Below are 17320 nucleotides of genomic sequence, written 5' to 3'. Positions count from 1 at the left end.
TCCCACCTTGGTTATAAAGCAGAGGTTAACCTGAATCAGTAAAGGGATTTTTCTCTTCCAGAGTTCCCTAGATTAATAAAACTCCTGATGGGGTGTTTAAACAAAAAGAGTAAGACAGGAAAGATTTGAACCCAGATTTGCCTGACTCTAAGCCCAGCCCTCTATTCATTGTGTCAGGCTACCTACCACCAAAAGAATATTGATGTTAAAAATATGGAAAATGTTTAGTATTGTGGAAAATGAGCACAATTTCCCAAATACAATCCAGTCCACTCTGTTCTTCCTGTGTAATTCTGGGCCCAGTTTCTTATCCAACTTTAATTTTCCATTGCATATCAGAGTCTGTAAAATGGACAATATTCACCCTTCTGCTTGTTTTTTTTTCCCTCTGTGGATGGGATTTAAGATCTTCCCCATCTATTAATAGGCATCACATGTAGCCCATTAAGGGAAGCTTGCTTAGGAGAGGCTTGCTTGTAGGAAGGCTTTCATACCTTTTGCTAATTTCTAATTATGCACTCATTCATGAGGGCTGTGATGACTTTTGGCTCTTAGAAGTGTATATATATATATATATATATATATATATATATATATATTCTGAGTTGGTATTTTGCTTTGGGGGCTAGCTTATGAGAAGGATCTTGTGATTCCCTGGTCGAGATTCTGAGTGGTTGTGTGTTCAGAGTTCCCCAATTGCTCAGTTGTAAAGGCTCTCTCTCAACCCAGGGATGTATGTAAAGTGTATAGTTGATTCAGGCAATCAGAGCCCTGTCTGTTGGTTTTTATTTCTCTGCTTGTATTTTCTTTGTATTTTCTCTGTTTGTATCTTCTCTGAAGTACAGAGTGCTGACTTTTCTCCTGAACTAATAAATATAATTTTAAAACATTGTTGACCCCTTAAACATCTATCTTTTCTAGTAAAGCAGACCTAAGAACCTATGCTAGCAGACATCCTAGGTAAGCCAGTGTGGTTGCCACTACAGATTATTAGGCCAATTTATTTAGAGCAGTGTAGAAATCTTGCACAATTTAATGCTCTAAAACTGATTTCATCTCCAAACAGGAGCCTCTGAAGGATGCTCCAGGAACATAAAGAACTCTTTACTGTTTGGACACTACACTAGATATCTCCCATGATAATGACAAATATTTGGGGCCAGCATACCTACTACTCATCCTATTTGGTACCCAAAGTATTAAACCCTGGGAAGATACTGATTGATTTCATATTACTACTCGGGGGGGGGGGGGGAGGCCAAGAGTGAGAGAGCATCAATAACTACCAACCTATATGCCTTCTTGCTCGCAAACCTTATAATGAGCTATACAAATTCCTCCTGATCTTGAAAAGATCAGGAAGTTCTTCATAGAATCATACCATTATTAACTTAAAGCTGGAAAGAACTTTAAAGGCCATCTACTCTGGTTCTTATTTTATAGATGAGGAGCTGAGGTTAAGAAATATCAAGTGACTTTCCCAGGGCCACACAGCTTGCAAGTGTCTGAAGTAAAATTTGAACCCAGGGATTGCTGACTTGAAGATTAGCATGCTATCTCCTATCTTACGCTGCTAATATTTTGACTTTAAATCACAATTTGGTAAAATGTTGTAACTAAAAGGGAATTTTTTTTAAGCAATTGGGGTTAAGTAACTTGCCCAAGGTTACACAGCCAGTTATTTTGTGTGGGTGTTAAGTATCTGAAGCTGGAACCGATCCCAGGTCCTACCGACTCCGGGGCTGGAGCTTTTACTCACTGCACCACCTCACCACCCCAAAAGCGTTTTTTTTTTTGGAGGGCAATTGGGGTTAAGTGACTTGCCCAAGGTCACACAGCTAGTTTTGTGTTAAGTGAGGCTGGATTTGAACTCAGGCTCCTGACTCCAGGGCCGGTGCTCTATTCACTGAGCCACCTAGCCACCCCAGGAATTTTCCATAACGTTGTGGGGTAAAAAAAAAAAACAAAAAAAAAAACAAAAAAAACATTGGACATTGAATCAGAAGATCACATCTCAATTCCAGCTCTGATACTTACTAAATTTGCAGGCTTGAGTAAGTCACTTCAAAGTTCAAAGCCTCTCCTATATCTTCATCCATAAAATACAGGTATAACTATCTCATAGGATGCTTATGGATAAAGTACTTATTAAGCTACAAAATAATATAAAGGGTGAAAATAGTTACTGTCCTCTCATTTTACAGATGAAAAAACTGAGTCCCAGAGAAGTGAAATAATTTCCTCAAAATCTAGCAGTAACTAGGAAAGAGATTTAGCCTTAGAACCCAGATTTTCTTACCCCAAGATATCACTCTTTCAATGATACCATATTTCTCTGACTTATAACCTACAAGTGATATATCCACTTCCTAGTGATGACAAGGGACTTATAAGTTGTGGGGAGGACAAGATCATTTTCTTTCAAATAAAAAGTGGCATTCTGGAGTAAATGAACCTGACAATCAAGATTGAGATGCAAAATTCTACAAAACATGTTCTCCTGGCTCTGGCCTTGACCCACTGTATTGGGGAAGTGAATTAATCACTGGGCTAAATGCCCATTAGATGCAGAGAGCAGAGGGAGATGATTGGAATGCCCCTGGAGATGCATCAAGAAAGGTATCAGATAACCCTGTTTCATTACAAAGGTGAGGGCGGCCTGAAAAGCCAGGAAGAGAAAATATTTCTGAAAGTCTGGTTGGGGAGTGTGCTCCACCCAGGAGTGTGTTTGCCCTGGTCTGTGTATTCAGGCTGGTACAAAAAGAGAGAGGAAGCAAAATTCCAGGCAAAGCACTAGGCAAGCACAGCTGGCAACTGGAATCAGCCTCTTGGGAGCTGGAGGATCCCCACTGCAGTATTTCCTAGAAACACTGGGGGTCTGAGGAATATCAGGCTGACCTCCCACCAGGTAACTGCTTATTGATACTCGACTTAGGACTTGGGCTCTTGGGTTTCCTAGCATCAAAATGTTTGACAACGCAGAGTACACTGGTTCAAATTTCTTCAAAGAGGATATGGACCTCTGCCAGGCAGTCAGATGCAGAGAGCAAATCCTGGAGAAAGGCGGGCTTTATGCCCAACATCTAGAGAACAGACCAGAGAAATACTCTCCCACCTCACCTCCACCCTTCAGAATTCCTAATTTCCTTTAAAGTTCAACTCAAATACCATATGAGATCTTTCCTGACACCCCCCACCCAACTATTAGTACCCTCTAATTTTACCTTGGATTTACTTTGCGCATATTTTATACATAGTTACCTATGCATATGTTGCCTCTCTCGTAGAATATAAGCTTCCTGAGGGCAAGAATTGTTTCTTGGGGTGGCCAGGTGGCACAGTGAGTAAGAGCGCTGGCCCCAACATCGGGACACCTGGGATCGGTTCCGGCCTCAGATACTTGGCACCCAAACAGAATAACTGGCTGTGTAACTTTGAGCAAGTTACTTAACCCCAATTGCTTAAAAAAAATAGAATTGTTTCTTTCTCTTTTGGGGGGAAGTAGACATTTAATAAAATAATTGTTGATTGAAGAGGAAGAAAGGAGAGAGAACATTTTAAGGAAGTTTCCAAGGAAGATTTCCCAAATTCTAGAAGGATTATCTGGTCTTCCTCATTGATTCCAAGAAGACTACCACAAGGCTTTGAAAACTCCTGGTGGACATCATTTTGTGAGAAAGATTTGGGTCCCAGGAAAGCAATGAAACTGTAAAGTTCAGTCTTTGCTGTTTTACAACAATAGGAAGTAAGGCTGAATAAGCTTCTATATGAGTAGAGAGGGATTACAAGGGATTTACTCTGAGTACTCCAAGCCTAGGCTCTGTGGCAGTGTTTAAGACTAAGACTGTAGACAGATCTCATTCATTCATATTGAGAAGACCCTTCATTAAAATCCACACAATATGGCTGCCTGCCTCGGAGCTGTCTGAAATGCCAAACATTCACAGGAACATAGTTTCAGTTTCAGCAGATAAGCTAATCAAATAACAAGTATTTACGGACCATGTAGTATATACCCAATGTTGTGACAAGATCTCCAAAGGGTACAAAAGTGTGTGAGACCAATGCTTATACTGACAAAGTTTATAAACATCCCCAGATCTTTCCTTTTAAAACTAGTTATTCTCCACTGACTTCACATTTTAAAGGGGAAAAGTTGATTTACAGTTAGGCATGATAGATTGGGAAAAAATCCTCTTCTGGAAGATGGAACCATAGAGCCTTTGGTCAAGGGTATTTATCTCTCTGGGACTCTGTTTTCCCAGATGTAAAATGAAGAGGTTGGATTGGATGATCTCTATGGTCACTTTCAGCTCTTATGTTTTATGTTCTATTCTAAGGTCCCTTCCAGGTCTGACATTGTAAGGTCCTTTCAACTTTGACATTCTAGCCCTTCAATCTTTGACACTTTATCTTGTATATTTCTGTGCCACCATGGACCAGGTCACATAGACGTCCATGGATTTTCCAGATTGTCATTTGAACTGATCTAAGGTGTGTTTCTTGTTTACTTGGTGAGTAATTCTACTTATACTCTCCCACCCTTTTATAGACTTTTTCTTCCTTATTTCACAGTCAGTTAGACTACTGGAAAAATAGAGAGACAGAGAGCAATAATGAATAAAGAGCCAGATCTTAGAGTCAGGAAGATCCTGAATGAAATGCTGCCTCTGATCCAAACCTGCTCTGTGAACCTGGGCAAGTCTCTTAAATTTCCAGTGCTGTAATCAACTTTCTTTAATACTAGAAAGTGCAGAGAAGGGGGTGATCTGTATTGGTAGAGGGAGTTTCCTAATCAACAGTTCCTATACTAATACCAAAGAAATTATAGCCACAACTCCCCAAAAAAATTGGGGAAAAAATTTGTAAAAACCTACCTAAAACAATTTCCCTAATTTGGAAGGTTTTATTTTGTTGGGATGACCTGTGTTAGTGTAAAGGTGTCACTTCCTCTGTATGAATCTCACCTTCATGCTAGATAAAGTTAAGGTCTTGGGCGAGGAGATCCTTTGGGGTATTCTAGGATACTCTATTTACCAGGTTCTCCCAAAATTTCACTGATATTTATACCCAGAACCAAATGAAACCAGAAAAGTCTCATTGGTATCAAAGACAAATACAAAAGCAAACTTATACCAAAAGTTCTTTACACATTATACAGATATGCACATATGTACACACACATGTAGACATATACAATCAAAGAATGTTCCAACTGAAAGAATCTTAAAACTTAACTAGTCAACTCTCTGATTGTACAGATAAGGAAACTGAGGCCCAGAACTTGCCCTGGGTCATATAGTTTGCAAGTGGCAGAGCCTCATTGTATATATACATTTATAAGGCAACATTAGTGTAGTAGGGAAAAAACAATCAATCAGTGAATCAATGAACATGTATTAGTACTTATAACATGCCGACCACTGCGCTAAGCTCGGGGATACCAAAAAAGGGGGGGGAGGTAGTCACTGCCCTCAGAGAACTCACAGTCTAATGGGGGAGAAAACAGACAAATACATACAACCAACTTACATATAGTATAAACAGGAAATAATTAACAGAGGGTAGGCATCAGAATTAAAAAAGTTAGGGAAGGCTTCTGGTAGAAGTGGAATTTTAGGTGGGATTTAAAGAAAGCCATGGCGATGAGTAGTCAGAGCAAAGGAGGGACAACATTCCAGGCATGGAAGACAGCTAGAAAAAATGCCCAGAGTCAAGAAATAAGTGTCCTTTTTTTTTTTTTTTGAGCAGCCTGTTGGCCAGTGTCACCAAATCAAAGAGTACATGACAGGAGTAAGGTATAAGAAGACTGGAAAGGTAGGAGGGGGCTGGTCATGAAGGGCTTTGAAGGCCAAGCAGAGCATTTTGTATTTGATCCTGGAGATGATAGGGAGCCACCACAGGAGATGTAATCAGACCTGCACTTTAGGAAGATCACTTTCCTGGCTGAGTAGAGGATGGATTGGCATGGGGAGAGACATGAGGCAAGAAGATCTACCAGCAGACTATCAAAATAGTCAGGCATGAGGCAATGTGTTGGCAGTGTCAGAGGAGATAAGGGGACATAGCCAAGAGAGAGAGCAAAGGTAAACTCAATAGGCCTTCACAGCAGATTGTATCTGAGGGGTGAGAGAGAGGATTTTAGGATGACATCTAGGTTGTGACCCTGAGGGTCGGGAAAGATGGTGTAGGGAGAGCTTAAATAATGAATTCTCTTTTGGACATGTCTACTGGACATCCAGTTTAAGATGTCTGAGATATAGTAGATGTGATATTGGAGGTGAGAAGACACTTTGGGGCAGGATAGGTCATTTTGAGAATCATCAGCATAGAGATGGTAATTAAATGCATGGGAACTGATAAAATCACCAGGTAAAACAGTATGGAAGGAGACTTCAAGAGGGCCCAGGGTAGAACCTTGTGCGACTCCTACAATTAGAGACATAATCTGGATAAAGATACAGCAAAGGAGACTGACGAGCATTCAGATAAGCTGGAGAAGAGCTAGGAGAGGGAGGGTGTCCTAAAACTCTAGAAGGAAGAGTATCATGGAAGAGAGAATGATCATCAGTGTCAAAAAATGCAAAGAGGTTGAGGAGAATGAGGACTGAGAAGAAGAAGTCATTGGATTTGGCGAGTTAGAGATCATTTGAAGATGCTTTGGAGAGAGCAGTTTCAGTGAAATGACAAGATTGGAAGCTAGACTGGAAGGAGCTAAGAAGACAGTGAAAAGAAAACGGAAGCATCTATTGTGAGTGGCTTTTTCAAGGAGTTTAGCCACAAAAGGTAGAACAGATATAGGACAACTGTTAGTGGGAATAGAAGGATCAAGTGAGATTTCTTTGAGGATGGGGAGACATGGGCATATTTGTTGCAATAGAGAATGAGCCATTAGACAAGGAGAGGTTGAAAATAAGTAATATAGAGGGAATGACAGAAGGGGCAATCTGTTGGAGTTGAAGGAAAGGAATGGGATCATTTGTTCAGATAGAGGGGGTTAGCCTTAGTAAGGAGTAAGGCCCTCACTTTCTTTGATAATTTTATTTATTTTATTTTGAGTTTAAGATATAAAATGGGCATTTCCATAACATAGTAGAACAAAAAAAAGATGATTGCACATGAAACTGCACATCTATTATATATAACTTGCTTTTCCTTTTAAAATATAGTAAAGTTATAGTATAACTTTTTTTCTTTTTCCTGCCTCCCCCAACCCACTGTAGAGATGGCTGCCATTAGACACAAATATGTATATATAAATATATGTGGATATATGTAAAATCATTCTATACACACTTCTATTTATCAGTTCTTTCTCTGGATGCAGATAGTCTTCCTTCATATGTCCTTTGTAGATAATATGGGTATTTGTAACAGTCAGAATGACTTAGTTGCTCCAAGTTGTTCTTAAAACAATATTGCTCTTACTATATACAATATTCTCTTGGTTCTGCTCATTTCATTCCAAGTGTAAAGACTTAAGTTTTGGGGATAAGAATTCATTATTACATATAGATATATATAGATATAGTTGGGAAAGCTAGAAAGCAGTTTGGCAGAAATTGGGCATAGACAAATGTCTTACACCATTGACCAAGATAAGGTCAAAATGGATTAGTGACCTAGATATGGAGAGAGGTTACAAGAAAATCTGAACAAGGCTACCTCTTCATGTAAGACTAGAGTGAAGGAAGGTATAACAGCAGAAAACATCTGTGTGATACAAGGAGAAGAGAAAGCTCATAATGAATGGCACCATGTTTTTTTCTGTAAAACATGATACAAGATTCTCAGCTAAGAGGGTATGGAGAGGGGTAAGGAAACCATAGGAGGTTTGAGGAGTGATGAAAAAGTTTGGAAAAGCCACTGTGGAGATAGTATAGTGAACTGATGAGGCAGATATAGAAAGATTGCCTTAAAGCAATGAGGACCCAGTTGAGGTGTAACATAAATTTGTAGTGGATCCAGTCAGAATGGTTGCATGATTTTCTCTACCTTCATTCAGCAGCATGTGTATTGGAACAGAAGTCGTAAATGGTGGGAGTGACCCAAGGCTGAAACTTGGCATGGCATAATAGTAATTGACAAATGATAAGGAGGTGAGGGATTCAAGAGAGAAGGGCAGTTTAGAGTTGAATTGATTCACCAAGGAGTCAAGATAGAGAAAAGAGGAGAGTAGCTAGTACAGGGTAGATGTCCTATGAAAGAATTGAGATGCAAAGGAATTGGATGTCACAGTGTAGACAAAGAGTAAGCATTTGGTAAGGAGAGACAGAGAGAAAAGTGAAAAACCTGATTATGGCTGGATACGGTGATTTTGGAATTCTTAAATGTGGAACATTTTTGGGTGGTGGCAAAATCAAGGATGTGACCATCTCTATATGTGGCTGAGGTGGGGTGGGGGAGTAGATCAAGAGAAAGTGAACAGGTTGAGGAAGTGAGTAGTTAGAGTGTTTGAGAGAAAGTCAATACATATATTGAAGTCTCCTAGTACAAGGGCAGGAGCTGGAGAGGAGAGAAAAAATGGTGAGCCATATACTGAACTCTTTGAGGAAGGAGGGGTAGTGACCTTCAGAGGGGGGGTAGGAGAGAGGGGGAGATGTCTTTAGACAACAGCCTCCAGGTTTTTATTGTATGGTAGATATGAATAGCATAAACCTCAAAGGAAGAGAAATTATTGAGTAATGACAGTAGGGGGAGAGCCTGGAAGTGGCAACGAGGAGCAAGGAATATTCCCATTCTCCTCCCTCAACCAATGAACTAAAAACAAGTGAAAGTACAACCATCAACAGAAGAGATTGTCCAGGAAGGTAAGTTTCAGTAATAACTGATAGATGGGAGGAATCTAGGAGGAGAAAATTTAGGAAGGAGAACATTTAGGATGAAGGAAAATTTGTTGCCTATGAAACAGGAATTCCACAGAGCAGAGTGGAAGGGCTGGGTAGCATTTGTTTGAAACTTTGTGGTAGAATGGTTAAGGGAGGTGGGAATAATAAATTGGGAGGTAGGGGTGGGGAATAAGGTTTGAATGATGACCTCCAGTGACACAATGGAATAGAAAGAGTATGACCAGGTGTGAGAATGTTCGTCATTGCATGGAGAGTACCATCACCTCCCAAAGGAGGCTAGAGACTAAGTTGGAGGCAAGCCCAAACTAAGATGGGAGCACATGGTCAGATGATCAGAGGGGAGATTCTGCTTCACTACTCCTCTTCCCTCTGGAGTGTGAAGATTAGACAGGAAAACATAAATTGTAGAATCAAAGTACAGACTTTGCTAATTAACTAGCTGTGTGACCTTGGGCAAGTCATTTAAGTTCTCTGAGACTCTTTGTACTTCTATACTAACTCCCTCCCTGGGCTACTGTGGTTTTTGTTATTTAACATTTTTTTAAATTAATAAAAATCTATTTTATCTCCCTCCTACCTCCATACCCACATTGGAAAACAAGGAAGGAAGGAAAAAGGGAAGAAAGAGAAAGACTAATAATAAACATCACATTTATTGAGTGCCTGCTATCTGCCAGGCACTAAACTGAACACTTTACAATTATTACTTTATTTTATACAACAATCCTGGAGGATAGATGTTATTATTACTATTATTATTCCTATCTTACAATTGAGGAAACTGAGGCACAGTGATCAAGCAACTTTCTCAGAGTCATACAGTAGTAAATGTCTGAAGCTAGGTTTGAACTCATGTCTTTCTGACTCCAGACCCAGCACCATATCCACTGCGCTACCAGATACCTCAAAAAACAAAATCCTTATAACCAATATAAACAGTCAAAAAGCACAAGTTTCCACAACATCTACGTTGGGAGAGTATGTCTCAGTTTGTACTCTGAGGCCCTTACCTCTGTAGATGGAAAGCACATGTCATCATTCCTCCTCTGAAATCATGATTACTCATTGTGTTGATGAGAGTTCTTAAGTCTTTCAAAGTTATTTGTCTTTACAATATTGCTATTGTTGTTGTACATGTTGTACTGTGGAGCTTTTACAAAGGAGTGTTTACTTTCAAAAAAATAACTAAAAAAATATGAACTTACTCCCCCAATACACGGGAGACACAATCCTTGCACAACCCGACCTCCCTGGTAGAAACAAACACCCTCAGGTCCATTTCTCCATGCAATGACTGAAAAAAAAAAAAAAGGGAGCAGGAAAGAATTTTCCTTCCTCTGTCACCTCTTCATTATGTCCTTGCTGAACATGGCAGAGTGCATCCCACAAACAGCTGGGGGGAAGGAGAGCCGTTGGCTCAGTCTCATGAGTTTTAAAGATTGCAAGCAACCAATCAAAGTTGGCTACCCCCACCAATCTCGTAGGGCTCACAGTGGGCTCCATGTTAGGCAAACTGGGAATGCTCAAAACATGCCCAATGAAGCCTGGACTACACATTAATTTTTCTGGTTCTACTCATTCACTCTCACAGTTATTGTGAAAAATCAAATGAAGTAACTTGTGTAAGGCACTTTGCAAATCTTAACAGAATATAGAAATGCTAGTTACGTGCTCATTTCTGAAGCAAATATTCTAAAACTGGAATGCTACAAAGAAGATAAACATGGCCCCTGTGCAAAGATAATATGCAAATTCCGGAAACATTTCTTCTTTTTTCTTCTTTTTTTGGTGAAAGGCTTAAGAACTCTGATCAACATAATGACCAACCATAATTCCAGAGGACTGATGATGAAACACATTACTCACTTCCTGACAGAGACATGATGGGTTCAGAGTGCAGACCAAGGCATATTCCCATATTGGGGAATTCGTTGTACTCAACTATATTTGTTTGAAATGGGTTTTGTTTTTCTTGATTTCTCAATGAAGGCAGAAAGAGGCGGAGACAGAGAATTCAGAGCTGAGAGTAAAATAAATTTAATTTTTTTAAATAAAAAATGTTAATTATTTCTATTACACACACAAGATTCTCATTCAATATATGTTATAGTAATAACTAAAGTACTCTAAGGTTTACAAAGCACTATACATATACACACACACAGATATACATACACATATAATCCTATTTGATTCTCTTAACAACCCTTGAAGTAAACCCTATCATCTTACCCATTTTATAGATTAGGAAATTAAGACTGAGAGGTTAAGTATATTGCCCAGAGTCACAGAGGCAACATTTGAACTCAGGTCTACAGTTCTCCAAATTTAGCACCCTATCTCAAAATTGATTGGATTACTGCTAGGTAAAGGACATAAGTTATGATGTGCTAAACAAAACTTTTAGGAATTATCTTCCTTAAATAGATCTGTGAAAGTATAAGTGTGGATAGTCCCTCCCACATAATAACAATAAATAATAATAATAATAATAGCTAGCATTTATCAAGTACCTACTATTGGCCAAGCACTATCCTAAGCACTTTACAAATATTATCTCATTTGATATTCATAACAACCCTGGGAGGTAGATGTTATTTTTATCCCTGTAGAGGACAAACTATAGAGGAAACTGAGGCGATCAGTGGACTTGCTCAAGGTCTGAAGCCAGATTTGAAGTCGGGTCTTCTTGACTCCAAACTCAGCACCCTATCTATCTATCCATTGTGCTACCTCACCATTTCATTCCTTGACGCGTGGTTAAATTGCTATTCCCCAAAACTCTACCCAGAGACCAAGATTCCCACTAGAAGATGCTACCAGGGGTGGAGAACTGCAGCCTCAAAGCCACAGTGGCCTTCTAGGTCCTCAAATGCAGCCCTTTGACTGAATCCAAACTTCACAGAACAAATCCCCTTAGCAAAAGGATTTGTTCTATGAAACTTGGACTCAGTCAGAAGGCTACACCCAAGGACTTAGAAGGCCACATGTGGCCTCAAGGCTACAGGTTCCCCACCCCTGCAAAACCTACCTACCTTGATGTTTGGATGAAACTTTCAATCTTTCACTAGACCTGTACTCAAATCTTTACAACTTGGTAGGGCAGAGATATGATACATAAACATTGGCTTTTAGAACTATGGGTTACCGAGCTGCTTTGAATCATTTCATTAGGACTTTGGTGGAATATAGTTATCTCTACTGTATATGTGTGTGTATATGCATTTATATAATCTAAAAAAAACCACTGGATGTGGAGTCAAAGTCTAGTCAAAGTCAAATCACACACAATGTGTGTGCATGTGTGTTACATATATGTACGTGTATATCATATGCATAGGTATGCTTTGTGTGTGCCTATGCATATATGCATTGCCTATACATGTTTTGTGTGCACATACATGCATGCATGCATGCATACATACAAACAAATAGTAGCTATCGAGAGCTGCCCCCAGTCAGGAAATCTTGGTTCAAGTCCCATCTTTGACACAAACTGACTACTTGACCATGAGAAAGTCTCTTAACTTCTCCATATTCCCAAACACAAAAAAAAAAAAAAAAACAAATAAAGAGCTAATGAAACTTTACACTATCTGGAACAGAATGAGTGCCCAAAGTAAGGGAGGTCATAATCCCACTGTCCTCTGCTCTGGTCATACCATGCCTGGAGGACTGTGATCAGTTCCAGGCACTAGATCTTAAAGGGGTCATTAACAAGCTGAAACATATCCATAGAGGAGTGATCAGGTTAACGAGGAAACTCAAAGGTCTAACACATGAGTATTGTTGGAAGAAACTGGGATGTTTAGACTGCAGAATCAAAGACTGAGGATATATAATAGCTGTCTCCTAATATCTGAAAGGCTGTCATGTGAAATAGGGATTAGACTTAATCTTGTTGACCCAGAGGAAAGAATTAGGATGAGTGGGTAGAAGTTAACGGATATAGATTTTGGCTTAACATATAGAAAAACTACCTAACAATTAGAGTTGCTTAGTGATTAACTGGGGCACCTGATAAGATAGTAAGTTCCACATCCATGAAGGAATTCAAGTAAATGATCATTTATCTGGGCTCTTCTAGAGGGGCTTCACCCATTGGTTAAAGGGTCAAACTAACTGAACTCTAAGGTTCTTTGCAGACCTACCATTCTGTCTTCTAAAGCCCTTAAAAGATCTGGGGCTTAACAATATGTACAGTATTGCCCTCTTTTCATCAATGGCAGTTTTTTGTCCTATCAGATCTGGAATTTCATTTTTGTAGGGAATATGGCAGGCTTTGTCAGGAAGCTCCCTCTTCCATGGGAAACAGTATTTGTCAGAGGCCAGACTCTAGTGTGTCCATGCCTTCCTGACTCCAAGAGAAGCCCTCTGTGTTGACTCTCTACAACAGGCTGTAACGATTTTAAATAGTAATAGCCAAGGACTATTCAACAGATAGAGATATGATGGAGACAGACAGAGACAGAGAGATTATAAAATTATAAAATATGCTAGTAACAAGATCAAAGGCATAAGGTGGGGCAATGTATCACTAGAAGTCTAGAACCAAGGAACCCATTCATTGGTATACCCAGATCTCCAGCAACTTGAAAGCACAGAAATACTTCCCAAGACACGGACATCATCATCCACACCCCTATAAACAAGCTACTCCCATTCCTTCTCTTGAGTAGCAGCAAATCACCATTCCTATGGATTCAATAGCTCCCAAAATAGGAGTAAAGTTGTCATCATGATGATGATGATGATGATGATAAATTGAGTAGTAGCAGTAATAACATTTATAATACTTTAAGCTGGTAAAGTGCTTTACAAATCTTATCTTATTTTATGATCACAACAATCCTGGGAAGCAGGTGTTCTTATCCCCATTTTACAGATGAAGAAACTGAGGCAGACAGAGGTTAAGTGACTTGCCCAGTGTCACACAGCTAGCAAATGTCTAAATTTGAATTCAGATCTTTCTAATTCCGCTTCCAGTGCTCTAGCTACCATGATACCTCGCGGAAGGAAAAATTGCTACCAGCTCTCTTCATCCATCTCCATCTTCCCTCTATGATTTAAAAAAATCTGTGCTCTATAAATGACAGGCTAGAACCTATCATTTTGTCAAGAAGACACCAGTCATGCCATCATCACTTAGCTGGGAAATCACAATCCTGGGCCTTTGAGGCAACTTGGTAGGATGAAAAGACCGCTAACCTGAAGTGATGTTTTCATCACTTAATCCACTATTTACAAACTTTGTGACCTTGGACAAGTCATTCATTCCACTTAACTCAGTTTCCTCTATAAAATAGGGGTCACAAAGAGTAAGAAGTAACTGAAACAAGTGGACAACAACTTTTTTTCTTTGCTTTTTTTTTTTTTTTTGGAGGGGGAGGGCAGGGCAATTGGGTTTAAGTGACTTGCCCAAGGTCACGTGGCTAGTAAGTGTTAAGTGTCTGAGGTCAGATTTGAACTCAGGTCCTCCTGACTCCAGGGCCAGTACTCTATTCACTGTGCCACCTAGCCACCCCACAACAACAATTTTTAAGGGAGTAGACTGGAAAAATGCATTTCAATTCAATCCATCAAACATCTATAAAGCATTAGAATGTCAAAGCACTGTGCTAATTACTGGGGGTACAAAGTCAAAAAGATAAAATCGTCCCTGACCTCAATCCGAGAGTGTTACTGTCCACTCTATAGGCTTCCCATCATTTTTGGAGAGTGTCTGGCAGTCAGAACCTATTTATGATTTCATTGGCATAGGAAACTTGCTTACCAAAGTAGTTTGGCTTCTGCTTTCCAATTAGAGAATCCTTTTGAAGTTAAGTAACTTGTCTGAGATTAATAACAATAATAAATAGCTAACATTTATATAGTATTTACTATGTGCCAGGCACTGTGAGGTTTAATCGTTTTATGACTGTTATCCCATTTGATCCTCACAACACCCTTGGAAGGCAGGTGCTATTATTATCCCCATTTTGGAGTTGAGGAAACTGAGGCAGACAGAGACTTAAGTGACTTGCCCAGGGTGACACAGCTAGTAAGATGAGATTTGAACCCAGGTTCTCCTGACTCCAGACCCAGCTAGGTCTGGACCAGATCCACTAGAAAATCACTAGGTTAGGCTTTCACATCTCCTGTCACACAGACAGGAGATATCAGAGGCAACATTTAAACCCATTTTGTGCCAATTTGCTCTCTACCATGCCAACATTCTTCAGGTGTCATTATAATAAGACTTGAAAATGACACTGGAGTTCACTGAGACAGTTTTGTGATTCCATCCAAGCTGCGTTAGAATCCAGAGCAGTGTGACCTGTGATCTGGAGAGAGAACTTCTTCCCTTCTGACCAGAGGATCCTTCGGGAATCTTTTCCCCCCAGCAGCTAAGGTGCCAGGGGTGGGGAACCTGCAGCCTCGAGGCCACCTCTGGCCCTTGAGGGCCTCAAAGGTGGCCCTTGGACTAAATCCAAATTTCACTGAACAAATCCTTTTACTAAATCTTTAAGCAAGGATTCTATCAAAGCAACCAGCAAACATTTATCAAGAGCCTAGTCTCCATGGAGCTTTGGGGATACAAAAACAAAGTTAAAACAGTTCGTGACCTCAAATAGCTTACATTTAATCAGGGAAATGATGTGTGTGTCCATACAAATATATACATATGCATGTACATACACACACATGCACATGCATGTAAGCAAGTACAAAGAAGTTCTGGGAAGGGGTAGGGAAAGTGTAGAGTAACAGCTAGGAGGAATGGGAAGGGCCTAGTGAAGGTTATGGTACTTGAGCTGAGCTCTAGGAGGCAGGGATTCTAAGAGACTGGGGTATAGAGGTAGGTCATTCTAGCCATGGACAACAGCCACTGCAAATAATATACAAGGGAAATGGAAAATTGAGTGTGTGGAGCAACAGAGATTAAGGATTTAATAAAAGGATTTATTCTGTGAAGTTTGGATTCAGTCAAAAGGTTGCACCTGAGGACCTTGAGGGCCACATGTGGCCTCGAGGCCTTGGGTTCCCCATCACTGCTTTCAGTGTCAAGATAAGGTAATAAAACTTGTCAATTTTGACCCTGAAAAGAAGTTTGATCACTGAAGAGTCACAAAATACCTACCGTCCCCTGTACAAGTGGGCCTTGGGTTTTCTGCCCCATCTTCCTCTCTCCTTTTTTACAAACAGCTTAAAGACCAGGCTGCAACTAGAAATTCGACAACCCTTACCTTGCTCCTGAAGAGTCCAGCTCCCCAACCACATTCCCATAGCCATGTCAGATCTAATGGAATCATTTCTGCTGATACTAAAATTTGTCTATAGGTGGCAGTGACCTTTTACTTTTCCTTCAACATAAATCTACAACAATTCTTTCAAAAGTAGAGAGGAAAACCATTTCACAATATGTGAGCCATAACTGTTAACTCAAAGCAATATCATTTGGACCCAGCTTGCAATTGCGTAAGACTTGCGGCTTAGTTGTTTTTTTTTCCCCCAGAACCACACTTTCCCTCTAGGTTGTGCAGAAGCTATGTATGATACATAATACCCAAATTGCTAGAACATTAGATAAGCCTGAAGAGAAAATACAACTATCTAACTATCTAACAGTTGTGCAATGGAAATGTTGCAGCCATACTTAACAGATTTCAGACCTCTCCCATTCTCAGTAAGCTGGCAGGGTGTGGCCTCCAACGTGTTCTTTAAATGTAGTCCTCAGATTCTGGGAGAAGAATAAACACGGATTAGATGAGATGGCAGAGTGCATAGAATTCTGGACTTGAAGTCAGAAGATCTGCAATTAGAGCTAGAAGGATTCTTAGAGATTATTTAGTCATATATCTTCAGTTTACAGATGGGGAAACTGAGGCACAGAGTTGATTCAGATAAGTTCATTTCACTTCTCCAGCTCAACTCACTCTATAGGATCCCCTCTAGCTCTAAAATCACTGAGCCTCAGCTTTTTCATCTGTAAAATAAAAATAATACAGCAAAATACTGTAATAATACTTTCACAACCTCCCTCAAAGAAATGCTGTGAAGAAAGTTCTTTGTAAACTGTAAGATGGCATAGAAATATGAATCATATCTCCTAATAAATAAACAGTCTAATAATGTGAGATAAATGGTTTTCAGGAGGAGAATTTCAACAACCATATGAGGGCATGTTCTTAATCACTCTTAATAAGAGAAATGCAAATTAAAAGAACTCTGAGGTTTTATGTCATACTTTGTGAATGAGCAACTATCAATGACAGGAGGTCTATGGGAAGATAAGCATGCTCATATTCTGTTAGTGGAATAGTGAATTTGTCCAACCATTTGGAAAAGCCACTTAGAATAGTAGGACAAAAGTGAAAAATACATTCATACCTTTTGACTCTGAAATCTCATTACTAAGCATATGGTAGAAGAAAGGAAGGAAGGAACGAGAGAGAGAGAGAGAGAGAGAGAGAGAGAGAGAGAGAGAGAGA

General features: G+C 39.7%; 1 protein-coding gene and 1 non-coding gene across 2 annotated transcripts in view; one reads left to right on the top strand and one right to left on the bottom strand.

The window, feature by feature from the left end:
• The window catches only part of PFDN4 (prefoldin subunit 4), a 371852-nt gene that overhangs the window by 201906 nt on the left and 152626 nt on the right, over nt 1-17320 (bottom strand). The gene's annotated exons all lie outside the window — the stretch shown is intronic.
• LOC138149651 (U6 spliceosomal RNA) lies at nt 10518-10624 on the top strand. Its single transcript, XR_011165378.1, has one exon. It is a non-coding gene; the product is annotated as a U6 spliceosomal RNA (small nuclear RNA).

This window comes from Petaurus breviceps, unplaced genomic scaffold, assembly GCF_028583685.1.
Source record: "Petaurus breviceps papuanus isolate PSGF00001 unplaced genomic scaffold, PetGlider_PUasm1.0 90847, whole genome shotgun sequence".
NCBI classification, from domain to species: Eukaryota; Metazoa; Chordata; class Mammalia; order Diprotodontia; family Petauridae; genus Petaurus; species Petaurus breviceps.
This window is presented reverse-complemented; position numbering and strand designations above follow the sequence as displayed.